The sequence below is a fragment of the Heptranchias perlo genome, chromosome 24 (assembly GCF_035084215.1).
Source record: "Heptranchias perlo isolate sHepPer1 chromosome 24, sHepPer1.hap1, whole genome shotgun sequence".
Lineage (NCBI taxonomy): Eukaryota > Metazoa > Chordata > Chondrichthyes > Hexanchiformes > Hexanchidae > Heptranchias > Heptranchias perlo.
In genome coordinates, this window is record NC_090348.1 from 35,379,140 (window position 1) to 35,401,522 (window position 22,383).

General features: G+C 39.5%; 1 protein-coding gene across 1 annotated transcript in view; it reads left to right on the forward strand.

The window, feature by feature from the left end:
- The window catches only part of ccdc3a (coiled-coil domain containing 3a), a 59,603-nt gene that overhangs the window by 25,006 nt on the left and 12,214 nt on the right, over positions 1-22,383 (forward strand). The window lies entirely within an intron of this gene.

Below are 22,383 nucleotides of genomic sequence, written 5' to 3' on the forward strand. Positions count from 1 at the left end.
AATTCACAAGCTTTCGGAGGCTTCCTCCTTCCTCAGGTGAACGTTGTTGGAAACGATGTTCACCTGAGGAAGGAGGAAGCCTCCGAAAGCTTGTGAATTTAAAATAAAATTGCTGGACTATAACTTGGTGTTGTAAAATTGTTTACAATTAAGTATAAAGAATGTATGACAAATAACCCCAATTAAGGCTTTAATGGATGACACCCTGAAACTTGCTTCCAAGAAGAAAGCCTAACTTCTTATGGTGAAGACAGGAGAAGAAAGAGACAAGGCATATCTCTTATCCAGTGTAAAGTTGGAAACAACGTTCACCTGAGGAAGGAGGAAGCCTCCGAAAGCTTGTGAATTTAAAATAAAATTGCTGGACTATAACTTGGTGTTGTAAAATTGTTTACAATTGTCAACCCCAGTCCATCACCGGCATCTCCACTTTATACTTAAGAGATTGTTACTTATAAATCCAATTCAAAGCTGACAGTAAAGCTGCTTTTAGACTGCAGCCTGGATCTTGGGAGAGCTGAGCTGTTTTCCCATTTTTAGTATTGTCACACTATTGGCATTATATCACACTCACTAAATTAGGGATGGGCAATAAATGCTGGTCTTGCCAGTGATGCCCACATGCGGAGAATGAATTAATAAAAACGCTCTGTATTTAGTGAGATGGAAGCATTACCAATGTACTCACAGCAGCTCACAAAACCGTGTGTCTACTGCTGCTGGAACAATAAAGGTCGGGTTGTTTATAGTTACAAGTGCAGCTGGTGGCAGAAGAACCACACTTTTGCTGTTAGCTCTCTTCTTCTAACGTAAACCACCGTACATTGTGGAAACACAAGAAGCTGTGTCTCTGTGCTGACGGCTGGTACAATAGTAGTGATTGTATGAGTGGCTTCTTGTGCAGTCTATGGTGCAGCAGTGATTTGCAGTCCAGATGGGTTAGGCCGTCCTGTAAGGATATATGTTATAAGATTGGTATATGAGTATTATGTTAAATGTCACAGTATTGCTCACATGCAAGTATTGCTATGTTATCCACACAGCAGTCTATGATAAATAGCATGTTTGCTAACTGTTATTGCAGACTACACTTCCTAACTGGTATGGTGGATGGGAAAGCATATCACAGAAGGGAAGAATGGGGGTCACTGACACTTAAGCCCGTATCAATTTAGGTCACCCTTCAAGATTTTCCAAGCCAAATAATTCTGCAGTTGCTTCTTTTTATATCAGCTTCTTATGTTTTTTTTCAGCCATGGCTCTGAAGTAACCAATCTGAACAGCTGAATTGGTGAAGTGTTTGTGTCCTGTAGAGTTCAGGAAGCTCACTTCCTGCTTTTTAAGGTGCTAAACTGTGATAATTGCTGGTGTTGTCATTGGTTTCACAATTGAACTTTGCAAGCAACAGGTAGCATTGGGCCGCTGAGAGGAAACATCAGTATCTTTGTATGTCTGTAAATTCTGCAGAATGTATGACAAATAACCCCAATTAAGGCTTTAATGGATGACACCCTGAAACTTGCTTCCAAGAAGAAAGCCTAACTTCTTATGGTGAAGACAGGAGAAGAAAGAGACAAGGCATATCTCTTATCCAGTGTAAAGTTGGATGCTAATTGCTTGCAGCTGGGGAAGTGAGTTCTGTAAGCCCCTGAATAAAACGGGATTGTGTATTCACAATTTTAATTGTACATCTTGAAAACTACACAAAGGCCAGAAATAACTTGTCAATATTAGTGGACAAACTCCTAACTCATTTGTACAGATTAACACCTCTGTTAAAATAGCAGTCAGAGGAGTATCATTTGAATATATTAAGTGTTCTCCTGTTAATATTACAGCAGTAATTTCTGGGCGTAAATGAATTTTCCATCTTGTTTTCAAGAATTCAACATTTGAAGGCTAGAAAAATTAATTGAAGTTAAGTTCAGTTTTAAAAGCTGTTCTGGGTTTGGAGGTAGAGCTTCTGTTCTAACCTGGTAAGTTTAGTAAAGATTACTTTCTAGCCTCTATATTTTCCCCTATTTCTAAACTGTAAACTCTATCCCAAAGGTTTTATAATTTACATTTATTTCTTTCAGAAATTTTTACACATAATTTATACTGTTTTTAATGTGATCAGACAGTAAGATTGATGTGTTTTCAGGGCTTGCCTAAGTATGCGGCAAGGGACTTCAAGTGGCCTATTAACTAATAAAACAAGGAACTTGTTGCTATTAAAAAAACAAATAACGTAACCAGCACTTCATAAATGCAGGTGTTCACCACTTTCTCCCAGGCTGGCTTTTGTTAGACAGGGATTTCAATGGAAATGGGGCTAGCCCACATTCTCAGTGCCAGTGAAATGGTCTATACACTTCCTCAGTAGCCATGGTCCCAAGGTTGTCTGGTCCCTAGTGTATTTCCTATTTTTGAGAGAGTGATGTTCAAATTTAGTAGCAACATAAATGGCATGGGAAGTGAAGTAGGAACAAGAGACAAAGTAGCAGAGGACAATTTGAAGCTGGTGGGAATTGGAGGAGGAGCTTTGAAGCACACATTAGGTAGGAGGAGGGTTTGAGACACCCATTAAGGGGGCAGAAATAGGGTCATGTGTTGCTGGCTTGGATCAAATTGCCAGCTGCATTTTTTGGATTTTTGGTACTTATCTGATCCAAAACATTAATTTGGAGAAGGCTTTGGTTATACTCGCGCTGACAACTTTCTATTAATTCTCTTCTAAACTCTTGTTTACACAAACATCAGAAAAATAACTGAAAATCGTTTTGTTACATTTTTACCAAATTTTCCTTTTATCAAAAAATGGCATTATCAATTTAATTTCTTTACAATAGAAATCCTGGGACCCTCCCCTCAGTGACTCAAAAATATATTTGATTTTGGGCACTTGCTTTGATTTTGAACATTTCCCAGGATATTGTATCATGTTACATGTATATTCTATTTATTCCTAGTTTTATTTGTTCATTTTCTTTTGTTGCTTTTGGCTTCTGTTTCCCAGTTTGATACTTTCCCCTCCCTCATGTCTAAAAATGATATAAATTACTGCAATGCTATATTTTTAAAATCTTAAGACATTTCTTTAAAGTAAGTGGTCAGGTCGTGCACTTTGGGTGAAGGATACAAATGCAGTTTTCAGGATCAAAAGGGAAATCTTATTCTTCAATTTAGCAATTCCCCAGCATTTGTCTTTCATATTAGCTGAGCTTCAAATTCAACTGTGAAGGAGGAAATGGATTTAGTCTGTCCAGAACTACAGGATGTGAAAAAAATGTAGTGATCAAAGCTTATAAAAGGTCCCCAATTCCTAAAACCTGTGAGTTTCTTGTACTATTTCCTAATGTTATTCAGTGATCTCTAACTTCTGCTCATTTGATAAACACTTGTGCTACGAACACAATATAATAGATGGCTGGCAGTAAGTTGCAAGAGAGTAATTCAATTAAGTGGTTTTAGTGTTGTCATAAACCATGAGTGAAGCTTGAATGTCAGCAGAACCCAAGATGGAATTACAACCTTGAACTTACAGTGAGTGTTTATTATTCATTGATAGAAGATATATATATATCATTTTTTTCTTCAATTTTTTTTACTGTCACAAGTTGCATTGATTGTGGTAGAAGCAGAGTTACATAAGCAAAAGGATAACTGCTGCTGTGGGAAATAAGCCTTTACAACAATAACAGTACATTGTACTTTTGGTACAAAAACAAGAGTAAGGGAGAAATTATCCATACAGGTTACCCCATAGGTCTACACAAGAGATAAATTTTGGGAGACTCTTTCTCCCCGCATGAAGTCTTGCTCGACGGGAGCACGGATCAAAGAGTTGGTGATTTATGTTAAGCACTTGGAAATTGGGAGCATTATAAATAAAGCGTACTGACATCTGCACCAGACTTTCTGATCCGTGCTCCCATTGATTGAGGTTCGTCGTTGCGAGCAGAACCGTGCAAAATTTATCCTATAGTTTATTCTTTTCATATCTATATTTGTCCCCATCTCTCCTGAAGGTGTTGATTCCTGCTGGAATATAGTTTTACAGGTACTGGTAGTCTCACCCAGGTACCTTGCTCAAGTAACCATTCTTCAAGTAAGCCTAGAAAGTGAGTGTCAGCAAGTCACCAGACTATGGAAGTAGGGGGAGGGAGGAGGAGAAACCTTTGGAAAATCCATTTTTAAAAAATTGCTAATTTAAATTGGGCCAGTTTAATACCCATGAATTACTGCAGTATAGTCCCAATAAAAAATATTATGCTTCTGAGTTGCATTTAAAATGTGCTGAAGTTAGGTGCTCCTTGGCATGATACACAAGATAGATTTTATTTCTTCGGTGAATGATCAATATCTTGTTTGTGTGTAGAATAAACTTTGTGTCATTAGGTATTCAGCAAATAGATTATTGATTTAACTTAAGGACACTACAAATAACAATTAAGATCATAAACAAAAGGACAAAAACTTGGATTTGTATTGCACCTTTAAGATTGAAAAACACCCCAAGGTGCTTTACAGAGACATAGGAAAAAACAGATATCGAAGCAAAAAAGGGGAGATGAGAGGGGTGACAAGAAGCTTGGTCAAAGAGATGGACTTTAAGGAGGAAAAGTAGAAGGCTTGAGAAAAGGAATTCCAGACACTGGGCTCTAAGTGGCAGATAGCATTCGGGCTGTTTCAATGCTGTCATCTGATTGGAGGTATTCAAATAATGAGCTGTGGGAGAGACGGATCTGGAAGGCATCAATGTATTCAAGGAATTTGAGAAGAGATGGAGGTTGCAGACAAAGGGAGAGGTTAGGAGAAAAAAAATTGTGCAGAGGGTTGTTACGACATGGAATGCTCAACCAGAAAATATAATGGAAGCAGAATCCACAGTACCTTTAAAAAAAGAGAAGTGGATAAATATTTGAAAAAGAAAGAATTATAAGGGTACGGGCAAAGAGCAGGGAAAGGGACTAAATATATAGTTCTTTCAGAGAGCCGACAGACACAAAGGCCTGAACGGGCTCTTCTTGTGTTGTAAAATTCTATGGGGGTAAATTTGACTTTGTGTGATTGTGTAAAAGGGTGATAGCGAATCGGCAGCCTGTTTTACATCAGTGGATTTTTATTTCCATCAACTTCAATGGATGTAAAACGGGCTGCCGTTTTACACTATCGCAAAATGTCAAAATCTACCCGAGAGTCTATAATTATGACGAGAAGAAAAGATGCTTTAATGTTCCTCATTAACTCATGCAAGCTGCCACTCATACCTGCCCAGGGCAAGTAACTACCATTTTGAAAAGCCCCTTAGTGACATGGTGCAGTAGGTTGGAACTCCAACACATTGTGCCATGAAGCGCCAGGACGCCGGTTCATGACCATAATTTTTTCCACGGTGAGTTCTTTAAACTGTGGCACCATGTGGAGGTTCCGAATGGTAGCCAGGCACTTCCTCCACAGAAAAAAGAGGGGAAAATTGGAGACCAGTCATGCTGGGCCATCACAAGCAGTATGTGACTGGATGGAAAATCCATGTTGGGCAGCGCACCCATGATTCTCTGATAGACTCGATGGCGGGGAAGGGTCCCACCGGCAGAGGGAGCACGGAAAGTAACCGCCTATTACCCTCATATACTCAACAATAAATATTTATTCCACTAGTTTTACACATAGGCCTGTGGTACAAACTGTTTCTCGATGCCTATAAAATATCTATCTGCTCTAGCATGCTTAATGTATTTATCCAGAACATATGCTTCACAGAAGTTGCGGAAAACTGGTTGTACACTTGAAATATAACAAGCTTAAATTACAAGTAACTAGGGAATGAAATTCCTTCATTCCCTAGGTTTAATGAAAAAGCTGGTGTAAATGTAAAGCAGGTTTCTACATTTATACGGACTTTTTTGCTAACATGAGCAAATGGAGGAATTTCACCCCCTGGGTTGCAACTGTTGCTTCAAAAAAAGATAATTTGTGTGAATTTGGAATTTAAAAAAAACATACCAAAACTAATATTTCCCTGAAAAACCAATTTAAAAATCCAGAACAGAGTTTGTAAAATGAAGACAATTCCTATTTCATAGAATATTATAAGACTTAATGTTTTGAAATTCACAAACTCTTCACAACGTTTCAAACACTAGTTTAGTTCCAGCTTTCTTCAAGTATACCTTGATATTGGCGTTCTCCATGCTGGAGTGAGGGGATAATGTTATGTATAGAAATTGTATTTTATTGCAGAATTCCACGAGTCCACATGGTAGCACAATTCAAAACTTTTCTTTGGATATTCCCCAGACATGAATAGCACAGAGCAAGACAAGATGCCTATTATTATAGATACAACCAAGCTCACATAGTAAGAACAGCTGTGGAGTGTCTAGCCAGATAGTAAACAAGAATATTTTAATGTTCCATAGTGGTTAAAGACAGATTTAACTAAATTATATTTGGAAAAAAAAGAAACTATGCTAATTGTTTCCTGAGCTAACTAGTGGAATATAGCAATAGCTGCGCCCATATGTGATATTGTGGCTTTACACAACCCGAGGTGGGGTACTTGAAGGTACTGGTTGAAAGATCCAGGGTCATCAGCTCAAATTGTTGATTCATTTTGATGCTTGGAGGCACATTGGATGTCAACTTCTCCTTGGAGACAATCTTTCAGCACCATGGTGAGATGGGGTGAAGGGCACCTTGGTTTATCTCTAATTACATCAAAGTCTCAATGTAGAATAAGGTTGTGCTGCACAAGACTCGTAGTCCAAACAGTTTGCTTTCATAGATCAGAACTCCTAAGCATGCACTGGAAAGGCTTCTTCTGACCCATTTTCAAGACCTAGGACCAAGTTGTGAGGTGGATTTGTGGCAAAAAGTGGAAGCACCTGCAGGGAGGGAGGACTCCAGCATATACCAACCTGTCATTGAGTATGGAGGGGGAGTAGCCATGTGGCAGGGACACCTCTTTGCTATAGACTGCCATGTAAAGACCATGATTATGTAGTTAGTGATGAGTAAGACTGATATGTGGCACATCATCTGGACATCTAGAACATCAAGGAGACTGGCACAGCTGCTTGGCATAGGTCTTTGCATCATGCTAAAAACAGATCTCCGTTGCATAGCTGATGAGAATATTCTAAGACTTAGACAAAAACTGCTGGAAGGATTTACTTGGAGGCCAAGTGCGAGAACATGTGCTTATATATCCAGGCTTAGTGTCTGCCATGATTGGGTCGCAGAGTGACAAGCAGCACCATGGTTCTAATTGTTGGAGATATGGGGTGTCCATCCTGTAGTGAGGAGATTAAGGGCAATGCACTCAGAGATTTTATGGTTAGCTGTGCTGGTTACCATATGGCTGTAAAGAGGTTGCGGTACCTGCTAGCAAGGGCTGAAACCCATGCTTATCAGTTGTCTAATGATCAACCAGTGACTATCCTCCTTGTGGAGAGAGGGCAGAAGTTGGGTGTCTTAGGAGTCGAGGTTGCTCAAAGATGACTTGTCTGGTGCTATAAGTTCAGAACCAAGTTAACCCCCGTGACAGACTTTAACCCAATACCTGAATCTGGCAGGTCCGCAGCATTCCTGGGCAGTATTAATGACTCATCACCAAGTCTAGTTCACTGCTGGGACTGGAAGGTTAGACCCGTCACTGGTGATTGAGATTCTTCCCACTTGGCTCCCGATAACACTGCAAGCATAGTCTAACAGGTAGGGTGCTCCTAACTGAACAGGCAGTGGAGAGATCTGTACCAGTAAGTTGCTTGATTTTCACCGGTTAAACATCAGTCTCCTGCGCACACTTGTTGGTCCCTAAGTCTTTGCCCTGCCAACCTGTGTCAATGGTCTCTGGACTTAGCTAACTAAGGTATGTTCCTATGGGGGAGTTTGTGCATTCCATATCAGGTAATCAAAAATTCTGATCCTGAGATTCTTAAACAAGGTGATGGATTTCCACGTGTGTCAGATACTTGGCTGACCAAAAAAGCCTAATTATCTCCCCACTCTGCTCAATGCACACTTAGATTCTGCCAACCTGAAAATGACCCGTTTATTCCTAATCCCTGTTTTCTGACCATTAACCAATCATCCATCCATGCTAATATATTACCCCCAACCCCATGAGCCCTTATCTGTTCAATCCAGATCAAAAGATTGGTGCCTTATGTTATCAGTGTCCTTTAAAATAGACTGTGGAAAACCCATTTTACACTGCATTAAGAATGAGAATGAAAAAGAGACATTATTAAGGATTCATTCCATGATGAACTGGACAGTTTGGAAATTGTGGGATTACACGTGCAGTTGTTGTCTTCAAACTTCACATAGTATTATTCCATGCATCATCTTATTTATTTGGAACAGGTTGGCTGCTTCAGGATTTTCTCATCAATTTTCTCCCCAACTCTCTTGAGGAAGATGGTAATTTAAATTAACAGATAGAAAATCAGGCAGGCCCCTGTATAGGATTGTAATTTCCCTCACTCAGTTTTTCTCTATGTATTGTGCCCAGGCAATCGAATATACCCAGGTGCAGGAACAGGAAAATCTGCCCCCTCATGTCAATCATGCAATAAAATAATGAGAAGTCAATGCATAGAATGTTGATCATTAGGAGAAGCAAGGTACTTTCACACTATAGAAACAAAGATGAAGATCTGTACTCTGTTCAGTTTTAGTTTCTCTTTTGCTAGTTACAATATGGTCTGCGCGACCGTATAAAACCGAAGCTCTAATAAAATCAACCCACTTAGGTTTTTTTCAAGGTATGTTACTCTCTTTTTCCCTTTGGTTTTCTCCCCTTTCTATTCTCTACTTAGGCCATGCACCACTTACAGCCGAGGGGTTGAACCCAGCAACCTGCTTCCAGTTACCCCGAGGAGTGTGCTAAGAGTCCTCTTCCAGTATACATAAATGACCTGGAATCACAGTCTCAGTGCAGAGCAGCTAAATTTACAGATGTCACCAAATTATGGGGGCATGGGGAGGGCATTGGACTAAGTGGATGCAGCTAAAATCTTATGATGGGAGCTCAACAGAGTTTGCATCTCAGCTGATCAGTGACAAATGCACTTAAGAACATAATAGAAGCACGAGTAGGCCATACGGCCCCTCGAGTCTGCTTCACCATTCAATAAGATCATGGCTGATATTTGGACTCAACTCCACCTTCCTGCCCGATCCCCATATCCCTTGATGCCCCCAGATTCCAAAAATCTATCTCAGCCTTGAATGTATTCAATGACTCAGCATCCACAGCCCTCTGGAGTAGAGAATTCCAAAGATTTGCAACCCTCTGAGTGAAGAAATTCCTCCTCATCTCAGTCTTAAATGGGTCACCCCTTATCCTGAAACTATGCTCCCTAGATCTAGACTCGCCAGTCAGTGGAAACAACCTCTCAGCATGTGCCCTGTCAAGCCCCCTCAGAATCTTATATGTTTCAATGAGATTGCCTCTCATTCGTCTAAACTCCAGAGAGTATAGGTCCATTCTACTTAATCTCTCCTCATAGGACAATCCTCTCATTCCAAGAATCAATCTAGTGAACCTTTGTTGCACCGCCTCCAAGGTAAATATATCCTTTCTTAGATAAGGAGACCAAAACTGTACACAGTACTCCAGATTACAAATGTAGCAAGACTTCCTTACTCTTGTACTCCAACCCCCTTGCAATAAAGGCCAACATGCCATTTGCCTTCCTAACTGCTTGCTGTACCTGCATGCTAACTTTTTGTGTTCCTTGTATGAGAAATCTCTCTGAACACCAACATTGAATAGTTTTTCACCAGTTAAAAAATATTCTGTTTTTCTATTCTTCCTACCAAAGTGAATAACCTCCTATTTCCCCACATTATACTCCATCTGCCACCTTCCTGCCCGCTCACTGAACCGGGCTATACCTCTTTGCAGACTCTTTGTGTCCTCCTCACAGCTTACTTTCCCACCCAGCTTTGTATTGTCAGCAAACTTGGATACATTATGCTCGGTCCCTTCATCTAAGTCATTAATATAGATTGTAAATGGCTGAGGCCCAAGCACCGATCCTTGTGGCACCCCACTAGTTATAGCCTGCCAACCTGAAAATGACCCGTTTATTCCTAATCCCTGTTTTCTGACCATTAACCAATCATTCATCCATGCCAATATATTACCCCCAACCCCATGAGCCCTTATCTTGTACAACAATGTTTTATGTGGCACCTTATCGAATGCCTTTTGAAAATCCAAATATGCTGCATCCACTGGTTCCCCTTTATCTACTCTGCTAGTTACATCCTCAAAAAACTAATAGATTTGTCAAACAAGATTTCCCTTTCATAAAACCATGTTGACTCTGTCTAATCATGTTATGGTTTTCTAAGTGCCCTGTTACCACTTCCTTAATAACAGATTCCAGCATTTTCCTGACGGCTGATATCAGGCTGACTACCCTGTAGTTCCCTGTTTTCTCTCTCCTTTCTTGAATAGCAGTATTATATTTGCTACCTTTCAGTCTACTGGGACCATTCTAGAATCTAGGGAATTTTGGAAGATCACAACCAATGCATCCACTATCTCTGCAGCCACCTCTTTTAGAGCCCCGGGATGTAGGCCATCAGGTCCAGAGGATTTGTCGGCTTTTAATCCCATTCATTTCTCCAGTACTTTTTCTTTATTGATATTAATTACATAAGTTCCTCACTCTCATTAGCCCCTTGGTTCCCCACTATTTCTGGTATGCTTTCTGTGTCTTCTACTGTGAAGACAAATACAAAATATTTGTTTACTGTCTCTGCCATTTCTTTGCTCCCCATTATAATTTCTCCTGTCTCAGCCTCTAAGGGACCCATGTTTACTTTTGCTACTCTCTTCCTTTTTACATACTTGTAGAAGCTCTTACAATCTGTTTTTATATTTCTTGCTAGTTTACTCTCATATTCTATTTTCTCCCTTTTTATCCATTTTTTGATCATCCTTTTCTGGATTCTAAATCCCTCACAATCCTCAGGCTTACTACTATTCTTCGCAATATTATAAGCCTCTTCTTTTAATCTAATACTATCCTTAACTTCTTTAATTAACCACGCATGGATCACTTTTCCTGTGGAGTTTTTATTTCTCAATGGAATGTATATTTGTTGAGAATTATGAAATATTTCTTGAAATATTTGCCATTGCTTATCTACCGTCATACGTTTTAATCTAATTTCCCAATCTACTGTAGCCAACTCGCCCCTCATACCTATGTAATTGGCTTTATTTAAGTTTAAGACTCTAGTTTTGGACTTAAGGACGTCAATCTCAAACTCAATGTGAAATTCTATCATATTATGATCACTCTTCCCCAGAGGATCCTTTATTATGAGATTACTAATTAACCCTGTCTCATTACACAAGACAAGATCTAAAATAGCCTGCTGCCTGGTTGGTTCCATGATGTATTGTTCTAGGAATCTGTCTCGAATGCATTCTATGAACTTGTTCTCCAGACGACCTTTGCCAATTTGATTTGTCCAGTCTATGTAAAGATTAAAGTCCCCCACGATTATTGCATTACCTTTGTTACAAGCTCCTATTATTTCTTGATCAATACTCTGTCCAATGATATAGCTACTGTTAGGGGGCCTATAAACTACTCCTACCAGTGTTTTCTGCCCCTTGTTATTTCTTATCTCCACCCATACTGATTCTACTTCCTGATCTTCCAAGCCAAGATCCTTTCTCACTACTGTCCTTATGTCATCCTTTATTATTAGGGCTGCACCTCCTCCTTCTGCCTGTCTTTTCGAAACATCAATATTTAGTTCCCTACCTTGGTCACCTTGCAACCATTTCTCTGTAATGGCTATTAGATCAAATCCATTTATCTCTATTTGAGCCACTAATTCATCTATCTTGTTACGAATGCTTCGTGCATTCAGATAAAGCGCCTTTAATTTTGACTTTTTACCATTTTTCTCTGCTTGGATCTTATTCGCTGATGCACTATTACTGCTAAACTCTCTGTCCCTTCCTGTCACACTCTGCTTATCTTTACCCAAATTGCTACACTGCTCTATTGCCCTTACTTTCTCTTTAGATTTCTAAATTTTCCCTCACGTGACCCATCCCCCCTCTTTATAGTTTAAAATCCTATCTGCCACCCTAGTTATTCGTCCCAGCCCAGTTTATGTGGAACCCATCCCAATGGAACAGTTTCCTCTTTCCCCAGTACTGGTGCCAATACCCCACAAATCGAAACCCCTGTCTCCCACACCACTCTGAGCCACGCATTGAACCATCTAATCTGTTTGTCCATATGCCGATTTGCACGTGGCTCAGGTAGTAATCCAGAGACTATTACCTTTGAGGTTCTGCTTTTTAATTTGGTCCTTAACTCCTCAAACTCCCTCAGCAGAACCTCATTTTTAGATCTACCTATGTCGTTGGTTCCTACATGGACCACAACAACTGGATTCTCACCCTCATGCTCCAAGTTCTTTTCCAACCGTGAGGAGATATCCTTAACCCTGGCATTGGGCAGGCAACACAGCCTTCGGGACTCCCGATTGCGACTGCAGAGAACAGAACTATACTGTCTCCTACCATTACCACATTCCTTTTTACTCCCCCCACTTGAATGGCCTCCTGTACTATTGTGCCGTGGTCAGTTTGCCCATCCTCCCTGCAGTCCTTGTTTTCATCCATTTGGTAGCAAGTACCTCGTACCTGTTGGACAAGGTCAAGGGCTGAGGCTCCTCCATCATTACATCCTGGGTCCCCATACCTGCCTGACTCGCAGTCACAACCTCCTGCCCCTGATCACTGACCAACTCTAAACTACTACTTAACCTAAGGGGTGTGACTGCCTCGCAATGCCTGCAGCTCAGATTCCAGCTCAACTACTCTGAGCTGAAGTTCCTCGAGTTGCAGACACTCACTGCAGATGTGGTTGCCGGGGATCTCACTGGTCTCCACCAGCTTCCACATGTTGCAGTTATGACACGCAACCTGCCCTACCGTCCTTATCTAATCTTGTTTTATTTATTTAATTAGTTAAAGTTTTTATTCAATCATTTATTTTTAGTTTTATTAACTAATTGGTTTATCTAGTTCAAGATATTAATTTAATAAAGTGATAGCTTATAGTTTCCCAGCTCTTAGTTTAAACCACTGTCCTAGCTTAAAGAGAAAAATAACTGTAATATCAACAAATCACCTACCTGCTATCCTGTGATGCCACTCCTTTATTTTTTGTTGTTTTTGATTTCACCAAATAATCCCGCCGCCGCTCAGGTCTGCGCTCTGCCTTGGTCCTCCACTCCTCCTCTATTTATGGCTCCTGCCGCCACTCACGTCCGCGCTCTACCTTGGTCTTCAACTATTTATGGCTCCGGCCGCCGCTCAGGTCCGCGCTCTACCTTGGTCTTCCACTATTTATGGCTCCTGCCGCCGCTCAGGTCCGCGCTCTACCTTGGTCTTCCACTATTTATGGCTCCTGCTGTCGCTCAGGTCCGCGCTCTACCTTGGTCTTCCACTATTTATGGCTCCTGCTGTCGCTCAGATCCACGAAATTCAATATGGACAAATATAAGTTACTGGATATTGGAAGTAAAAATAGAAGGCACGTGTACTGCTTGGGTCTGATAAAACTTAGCAACAGGGAAGTGAAAAACCTAGGGGTGTTAGTTGACTTTTTTGATTATACCTCTGTGAAGTATTTTGGGATGTATTTCTACATTAAATGCACTATATAAATGCAAATTGTTGTTGCTTACCACAACTAAGCAATGTAAGGTGACAATAAACAAAGCAAATAGGATGCTAGACTGTATTACCAAATCAGTTGAGTTCAAATCCCCAGAGGTCATTCTGAAGCTGTGTACTGCCCTGATCATGCTGTGTCTGGAGTACTGTATATAGCTCTGTTTGCGATAATACAAGGGCAGTATCTAGGCACTAGAAGCGGTGCAGAAGAGAGCAACAAAGCTTATTCCTGATGACAGCGGGAAGAGCTATGAGGAACAACTTGATAAGCTAGGGTTCTTCAGCCTCATAAAGAGACATCTCATAGGGTACATAATAGAGATATACATAACGGGATAGAAAAAGCAATCCTGAAACAATACGTAGAGATATCATAACAGCAGGTCAAGTGGGCACTGGTTCAGAGCTGTGATGTGCAAAATTTAGGACAGATGTCAGGAAATATTTCTTTATGCACAGGGTTATCGACTGCTGGAACTGATTGCCAGGAAGTGTGGTTGAAGCAAGGACACTGGACACATTTAAGAAACAACTGGATGCTGTACTGGGAAGACGGTGTACTGGAAGGTTGAGGTCAAATGAGCTGATGGGCCTTTTTCACTGGAACCATCTTGTAATAAAAACAATGCTTTGAGCGAAAAAAAGTTTGGATTGATTTGCATTATAAAGGAGATGCAATACGAGCTATTTATCATTTCTGACTTTTACTCTCCATAATTCAATAAGTATATAGTGGTATTTTCTGCTCATTTCAGTGGCACTTTCAATTTTCTAAATATTTTGCTAAGTCATCTGAAATCACTAAGTCAGCCTCCTTTGAGGGGGATGAAGAAAACCTGCAAAGAGACACGCTTAACCCTTTGAAGATTAATTTTGGAGCTGAAATGCTACAGCAAACATTTACCAAAGTGGATAGTGTGGTTGCTAATTGTGTTTGGACACAATGGGCTTACTATTCTGGGACCCCATGACACTGGCGTGGCCTCAAAAAAAGTTCAAAAAAAGGAAATATTTCTCTAGTACGAAAGCCTTTGACACTCAAAGGAATTAGTAACAGCAATTCTGCCAGCTTTGAAAACATTAACTGGAAAAATTCAAAGCATCAGTGAAGGAATTGTTCTGAAGGGTTCAGCACCATCCATTTCTTTTCTGCATTGCAGTGAAGTTTGTGTTTTGTAAACTGTCTGATGTAATGACTTGTATGTTAAAGCTGACGAGATCGAAGAGAGGTGTGTGTTGTACACTGTTAAGTATCAGCTCTACAGGTTACATACCCAATGAGATGTCTCTTTATGAGGCTGAAGAGCCCTAGCTTATCAAGTTACAAAGCCACCAGTGGAATGGCAAAGGATCAGTCGATCCAAGTGATAGTTGAACTGTAAAACTAAATTTGAAACAGAATAATTTAAGCTGGAAAGTCACTCATCTCTGGATTGCTTGATAAGGAAAGAACTGGCTTCTACAAACTCAAATGATTGCATTTCTGCGCATTGTCACTCTTGAATGGATGTTTAATTAGCCTGTGAATTTGAGTAGGTCCTTGAAACAACAAAATAAAAATCACCTTAATCATTGTGTACTTTTTTTTGGCTTAGAATACAGAGTACTTTTTATTGGAAGTATTTTTCAATTGCCATCTAGTCCCATCAGAAGAAAATAAAGCTTTAATTTTTTAATCAATCATTCTTTCAGTCGAGGATGTGACTTATTTCACAGTGCATAAAGTAGAGGATTTGTGAAGGTTTAATTGTTTAATCCTGTGGTTTTTAAAGTTCTGAGGCTTTTAAATAAGAAGTAGTTCTAAAGCTTTTAATTAATAAGAAATGGAAGGGTCCATGCTGTGGAGTTATAGAACTGTCTATACCCGCAGATGGCTGCCTGCCATTTGTTATCAGCAGAATCTGCTTTAAGGAGGCATGATTGAAGCAAATTTGGGTAACTTTGTTTTTTGGTAAGACTGGCTGACTATCCCCTTGTCTAATTTATTTATGATGGAGAAAAGTAATCAGTGCTTCCTTAAGGGCTACATTCCAATGTTAATGGAGTGTTCTGGTCACTGTTAGCTGTGGTCAGTTTACACAGTGATTTATCTTCAGCTGTTGAGCAGAGTGGTGCATATTCACGCATGTGTTAATTGCACTACTTCCCTCTTCTTTGATCTCTCACTGTTTTAGTCTACAAAGCTTGGTTCACAAGCTGAGAAAGAACATATCCAGTGTCACTGTTTTATGATTTCAGCCTGGAAATAATAGAAATGCTTTTGATGTTTACTGAATCGAAAGTGCTGTTTCTCTTCTCAGTAATGAATGCAGATAGAAGTAATGAATTGTTATTTCCTGATGTAATGTACATATTGAACTATTTTAGCTGATATCACTTTGGGTCACTTGTACTTACCATTTTGATCTTTCTTAAACTACATATTATTTGCAGTCATAAGGTCACACGATAAAAACAGATGAGGAAGGCCATTGAGTACATTTTAGTTCATTCACCCAGATAACCCTACAGTCGCCCCATTGCAGAATCCAACTGTTTCTTAAACAATTCCAGGGTTTTTGCCTCCACTATTCCACCCATAAGTCCATTCCATGCAATGATCACTCTTTGTGTGAAGAACTTCCTGACATCTGTCCTAAATTTGCCTTTTACTAGTTTGAACCTGCTTCCCCTTATCCTCTGCTAGTGATTTAGTTTGAAGTCATTTTCCAGATCCACCTTTTACATACCATTTACTATATCTATACCTCTAAGTTGCTTCCTCTCAAGGCTGAAAAGCTCAATTCTTTCCTGTCTATCCTCATATCTCAGTACTCTGATGCTGGGCATCACTTTTGTAGTTCTTCTCTGAACTGCCTCCAGTTGTCCACATTGAGTCTTGTTAGCCACAATTGGACACAGTATCAAGATGTGGTCTGACTAGAGCAGTATACAGATTGAGCATGACTTGTACTCTTTTGTTTTGGCTAAATAGTTCAGCATTCCATTTGTTTGGTTGATCGCTGCTTTGCAGTGGTTGGACATGTTGGGGGTAATTTTGACTTTGGGTGATAGTGTAAAACGTGCGATATCGGCTCGACCCCCCCCCCCCCCCCCCGTTAAACTCCTTTCCTGATTTTCATTTCCATTGTCTTCAATGAAGTCCGAGTGACCTGCATTCTCTGTTTTCACAGGAAACTGAGATTCATTAATTTGAACCAGACTCTAATATGATAAATTAAAATTCACAGTTTAAAATAAGACTATGAATTAACTAGACTAAAAGCGGTCATAGTATGCAGAGGGATTAAGTGACATCTCAGAGTCCTTGAGAGTTCCCTCTGTTTCACAACTTTGAAGTATCTTCGTGTAAAGCATCAGGATAAATGATTTTTTGTATCTTTCTAATGATAAATATTAGAATACAAAATTAACAAAGTGCGTGTAGCCACTGGATGCTTATTCAATCATTCTCTAAACAGATAAAGGAAGGGTGGAAACCTGAGGCTGAGCATTGGAGTGCAACCACTTAATGCCATGGAGGGGGAGGGCACAGGATTGATCCCCCACTTTGCTCAGGTATCGATTCGAACTGAGCTGAGTGAAGAGATGCCGAGCAGAGGCTGTGACAACTTCTTGCTTGGGAAGGAAAGCCAATGGGGTAATCCAGAATGGATAGGACCTGTCACCTCCCACTACTTGACCAGAAAGAGAGGGGCATTTTTAAGAGCACTGGGAGCAGGGCCCCCTATCTGCCCTCATTGTAGAAAAAAAAGAGTCCTGGTGTAATGAAGATGATAACTTATTTTCAAAATTAAATTTTTAAAAATTATTAATAAAGGATATTAAGGTTGCATTCACACACATCTTTAGTGGTTCCCGCTTCACAACAACATTAAAAATTATGTGCCTAAAGATCCATGGGCTATTGATCCTGGCGTAAGTGGTGGGATCTGCCCATTGGGAATGTCTACTGTTCACCCTATTGGAGTATCATGGGGCGCGGGCGGGAAAGTGGAGTTCAGGTTGAAGATCAGCTATGATCTGATTGAATGGCAGAGCAGGCTCGAGGGGCCGGATGGCCTACTCCTGCTCCTATTTCTTATGTTCTTATCCCTAATTTAAATAAGACTGGCTGTCACCTCGTGGGGTGCATCTGTGGGTGCATCTTGGGTGCCTGTCAGAGTTGGGGGTGTGGGGGGGCAGGAGCAGCAATGCTGACCAGCTGAATATGAAAATGTAATCAGTTCCTTATCCAGCCCAAGATCTGCCCACGAATGCCATAAGGCTGAATTTTATTTATTTGCCTTTAATGTAGCTCCTTGCCAAAAGGCTCTATGAAAATCAAAGTACACAATATCAACTGGGCTACCGACAACCACCAACCTAGTAGCTTCCTCAAAAATTCAACCAGTTTGGTGAGGCGGAACCTTTTCTTTCAGAAGCCATGTTCAAATTCTCTAGTAACCTTTTCTCTGTCAGTCAAAGTAGTCTGACAGTGTATCTGGTAACTTGCCTATAATCGAAGTCAAACTCATGGGCCTGTAACTTTCTGGTTTTGACTTAATTCCCACATGGGTCTCTCTCCCGCATGGAACATTGTTCCCAATTACATCAACTAGTATTCAAAGATAGTTCAGTAGTAATTTCAGTCAGTAACCTTCCCAGTCCAAGATGTTTTACATAGATGAAGCTACTGGAAGACATAGGGTCAAAGAAAGGAAGGTCAAAGATGAACCTTTATAAAACACTGGTTCGGCCACAACTGGAGTATTGTGTCCAGTTCTGGGCACCGCACTTTAGGAAAGATGTGAAGGCCTTAGAGAGGGTGCAGAAGAGATTTACTAGAATGATTCCAGGGATGAGGGACTTTAGTTACGTCGATAGACTGGAGAAGCTGGGGTTGTTCTCCTTGGAACAGAGACGGTTGCGAGGAGATTTGAGGTATTCAAAATCATGAAGGGTCTAGACAGAGTAGATAGAGAGAGACTGTTCCCATTGGTGGAAGGGTCAAGAACCAGAGGATATAGATTTATGGTGATTGGCAAAAGAACCGAAGGTGACATGAGGAAAATCTTTTTTACACAGCAAGTGGTTAGGATCTGGAATGCACTGCCCAAGGAGGTGCTGGAGGCAGATTCAATCATGGGCTTCAAAAGGGAACTGGATAAGTACTTGAAAAGAAAAAAATTGTAGGGCTACGGGGATAGGGCGGGGGAGTGGGACTAGCTGGATTGCTCTTGCATGGAGCCGGCACGGACTCGATGGACCGAATGGCCTCCTTCCGTGCTGTAACCTTTCTATGAGGAGCAAACTCAATATATGAAAGAGGTCAAACTGGGTGAAAAATTCTGCCGTTTTTAAGTAGGAAACGGTCACATGGAACAGTGTTTTTTCTCCCATTTATCAGTGCAGAGCTTCAACACAACTGGCTGCTCTAATGTGTATTTTCAGTGGGCCACAACCATTGTAAATGGACCATATCCAATTATCCAAAGGTAGAGTAACCTGATAATTGTTGTTTCTACTAGTGCTGCTTAAGTGAACTGCCACCCATTAAGCAATCGCTTGTTCAGGTATGATTCATTTCAGCTTTGTAACATCTAAACTTCATTAAAACTATCGCTGAATTGCTAATCAGAATTACTGCTGTAAGCCAAATCAAAAGTTTGAATGTTAACAATCCCAGGTATTGTATAAAGTGGCATTAACACATTTGATGCTAAGTATATGATGTTGAAAGCAATGATTTAAGTTCTGGATAATTTGAACCATCTCTGTGAAAACAGTAATCAAGGGTCTGTGTAAATGTTTTTGAAACAAGTGTGTTTTATTGAAGGTACCACAATGGATTTTCATACTTTTTTTTTCATTATTTTCTTTTAGGGTAAATTAAAAGAGCACTGTCTTTGTGAAAAAATGTTTGGCAGATCTTGTTTAGTTTGTTTGCAAACACATGATGCAATTAAAATGGTTGAAATGCATCATGTAAGGAAAGGGTTAATCAGAGTAGCAGCAGAATTCTGCTGCTGAAGTGATTTGATATTGTAGTAATGTTAACTTTTAACCTCTGCTAGGGTAGTATGATTCTTAAATTGTAATGTCTTGAAATAACTAATTGACATTATGATTGTATGGCTACACAGCAATTCTAAGATGGTGACCACTGAACTGAGACTGACCTTTACAGCACAAACAATTTTTATATGCTTGTGTGAAGTAATCACCTGATAGAGAATGTGTCTTAATGGTATAAGCAATTGAAGATGAACTGATGTGTAGTAATCCCAAGCTTGTGGCAACTGTAATCACTGTGAATTGCAAGGCTTCCAGTTAGTCCTGCAGAAGAGAACATCTGTGTAAAACATTGTGGGGTAGTTGCGCCCAAAATTGTGCTGGTCAGGTTACATTTCAAGTTTCTGATAAAATTTATTTGCATAATCACAAACGTAAAATCTTCCATGAACCAGCGCAATCGGGCAGCTTAATAGAATGTAATTGTTTCCTTTTATTCTTCCCATTAAAAAGTATTCCTTGATATATTTAAAGTGGTAACCTGGTGTAGTTTTATTAATACAGCTGAAATGGGTTTATCACCAATAATAAGTATTTTTAATAAGAGTATCCAGTCCTCCACCTGTGAGTAAGTTTATTTAAAATCGCTGAAATTGACTTTTAAAAACTATATTGTTTGCAATGATGTATGTTGAAATAACATTACCTGCTGTTTATAGGTTCCATATGACGGACTGTGAACAAATATTGCCCCGCTGACCTTTTCAGCAATTCTTACCTTATCCTTCACATGAACAGACCAGTGCAGGACATTGGTTGTTTAAGACCACTAATCAAAATAGTTTTCTGATTTTCTTACCAAACTGCAGTAATTCATATATTTTGTAAAAATAATAAATAGAACAGTTCTTTATTTTTGAAAAAAGCTAAATGGTTTGTGAAATGCTAAGTTATGTAACAGAGTAAAAAGATGGACTGTAATGCAATACTATTGGCATTTTTATAAAAATAAATGCAGAAATTGTTGCTCACAGTGAGCCAGAGGATACGTTTTCTTATGCTATGTAACATACAAGATATTATTAGGGCTACTGATCTGTAGTGATTGTAATTAAAGTGCAATTTGATTTATTCAGAGTATTATGAGAATGTTAGTGGTATTTTCAGGTTCCGGTTACGTGTTTATGTCCAATTGATAGAGCCCTCAGGTGGGTTGAGGTAGAGCTAGGAGCTTTCAAATCAGGGGTAAGTGCAATATTTAGGTAAGTCTAAGTGTGACAGGCAAGCTTGATGGAAATAGTGTGACAGGAAAGAAGTAAATGTTGCACTGAGGATTGAGGGAGGGCTGTGTTTTTCCAGAGGTGACGTCTTTCAGATGACATGTTCAACTGAGGCCCCATCTGCTTGATAACTGAAGCTAAAGTGGCTCAGTTTGTACTTTCAAATTTTGAAACGTTTTCAAGCTGTCTGCTGGACCATTTTTAATGTTGGTGAATGGTGAACATGACAAACATGAAGTATAAAGGTGGCACAAAAAAGGATACTGAACATACCCCAGTATTTCTTCTGATGTGTTCAATTCATTACAAATAACATGTGGCCCACCTGGACATACCCAGACAGCAACATTTATTTGATTCTCAGTTAGCTGTCTGTCATTGGACTGTATAAATACACATATACAATATGTATGATTGAATTTTCATTTAAAAAGAACCCAGTAATATAGTGGGCTCTGACACAAATATGTGATGAAATTGATATTATCCTTCATCCTACATCAAATGATACATAAATGTCATAAAACCTCTACATCAAACAAACTGCTGGAACATCTATCCGTAAATTAATTTTCATACCAAGTAATGGATACCCAGGAGAGATTGCAGGCTGCAATCTTATCAAGCAGTTAATTAGCATTATCTGAAATGCAAAAAGGTTAGTGTTGGAAAATCTTCCATATTGTGTGTTTTAAAAAAAATTATAATCTGTGAAGTTCTTGCACTAATTTTATCTCATTTTGGACCTAGTTTTTGACATCCTCTGGTATCAGGGCAGACGGTGTGATTCATGTTGTTACACAATGATGTCTGTATTTAAGGTTTATGATTGATATAATCACTGGAAGCTTATAGAGTGGTAATCAACAGTTGATTACAGAGAGATATTATGGTCATTAGAAGGCAGTAATTCAATCTTAGGACTCAGATAATGCTCTTAGATCTTGCATGGTTTAAGACATGATCTGAGCTCCTGTATTGAATTACTCCTTTATAATTTATTTAAAGATATCTATCATCTGTATAGCAGCCAAATATTTTTTTCTAACTTGGTTTCATTACATTTTTATTTGCATTTATGAAAAGAATACAAAATAGAACCCAAGGAATCATGTTTAATTGAAGCTATTTAAAAAAAATTTAACCAAGAGTTTATTCAGTTACAAAATGAAGAGGTCTGTGTAATTTCAAAAAAAAATGGAAAATTCTCAAATTATTCAGCAGATCTGTTAGCATCTGAGAGGAGAAAAGACAGGTTAAAACTTTGGACAACTTTTGTCCAGGGCCTGACACAGTTCTGATGAAGGGTCTCTACTAGAAACATTAACCTGTCTTTTCTCTTTACTGTTGCTGACGGACCTACTGGGTATTTCCAACATTTTCAGTTTTCTTTCA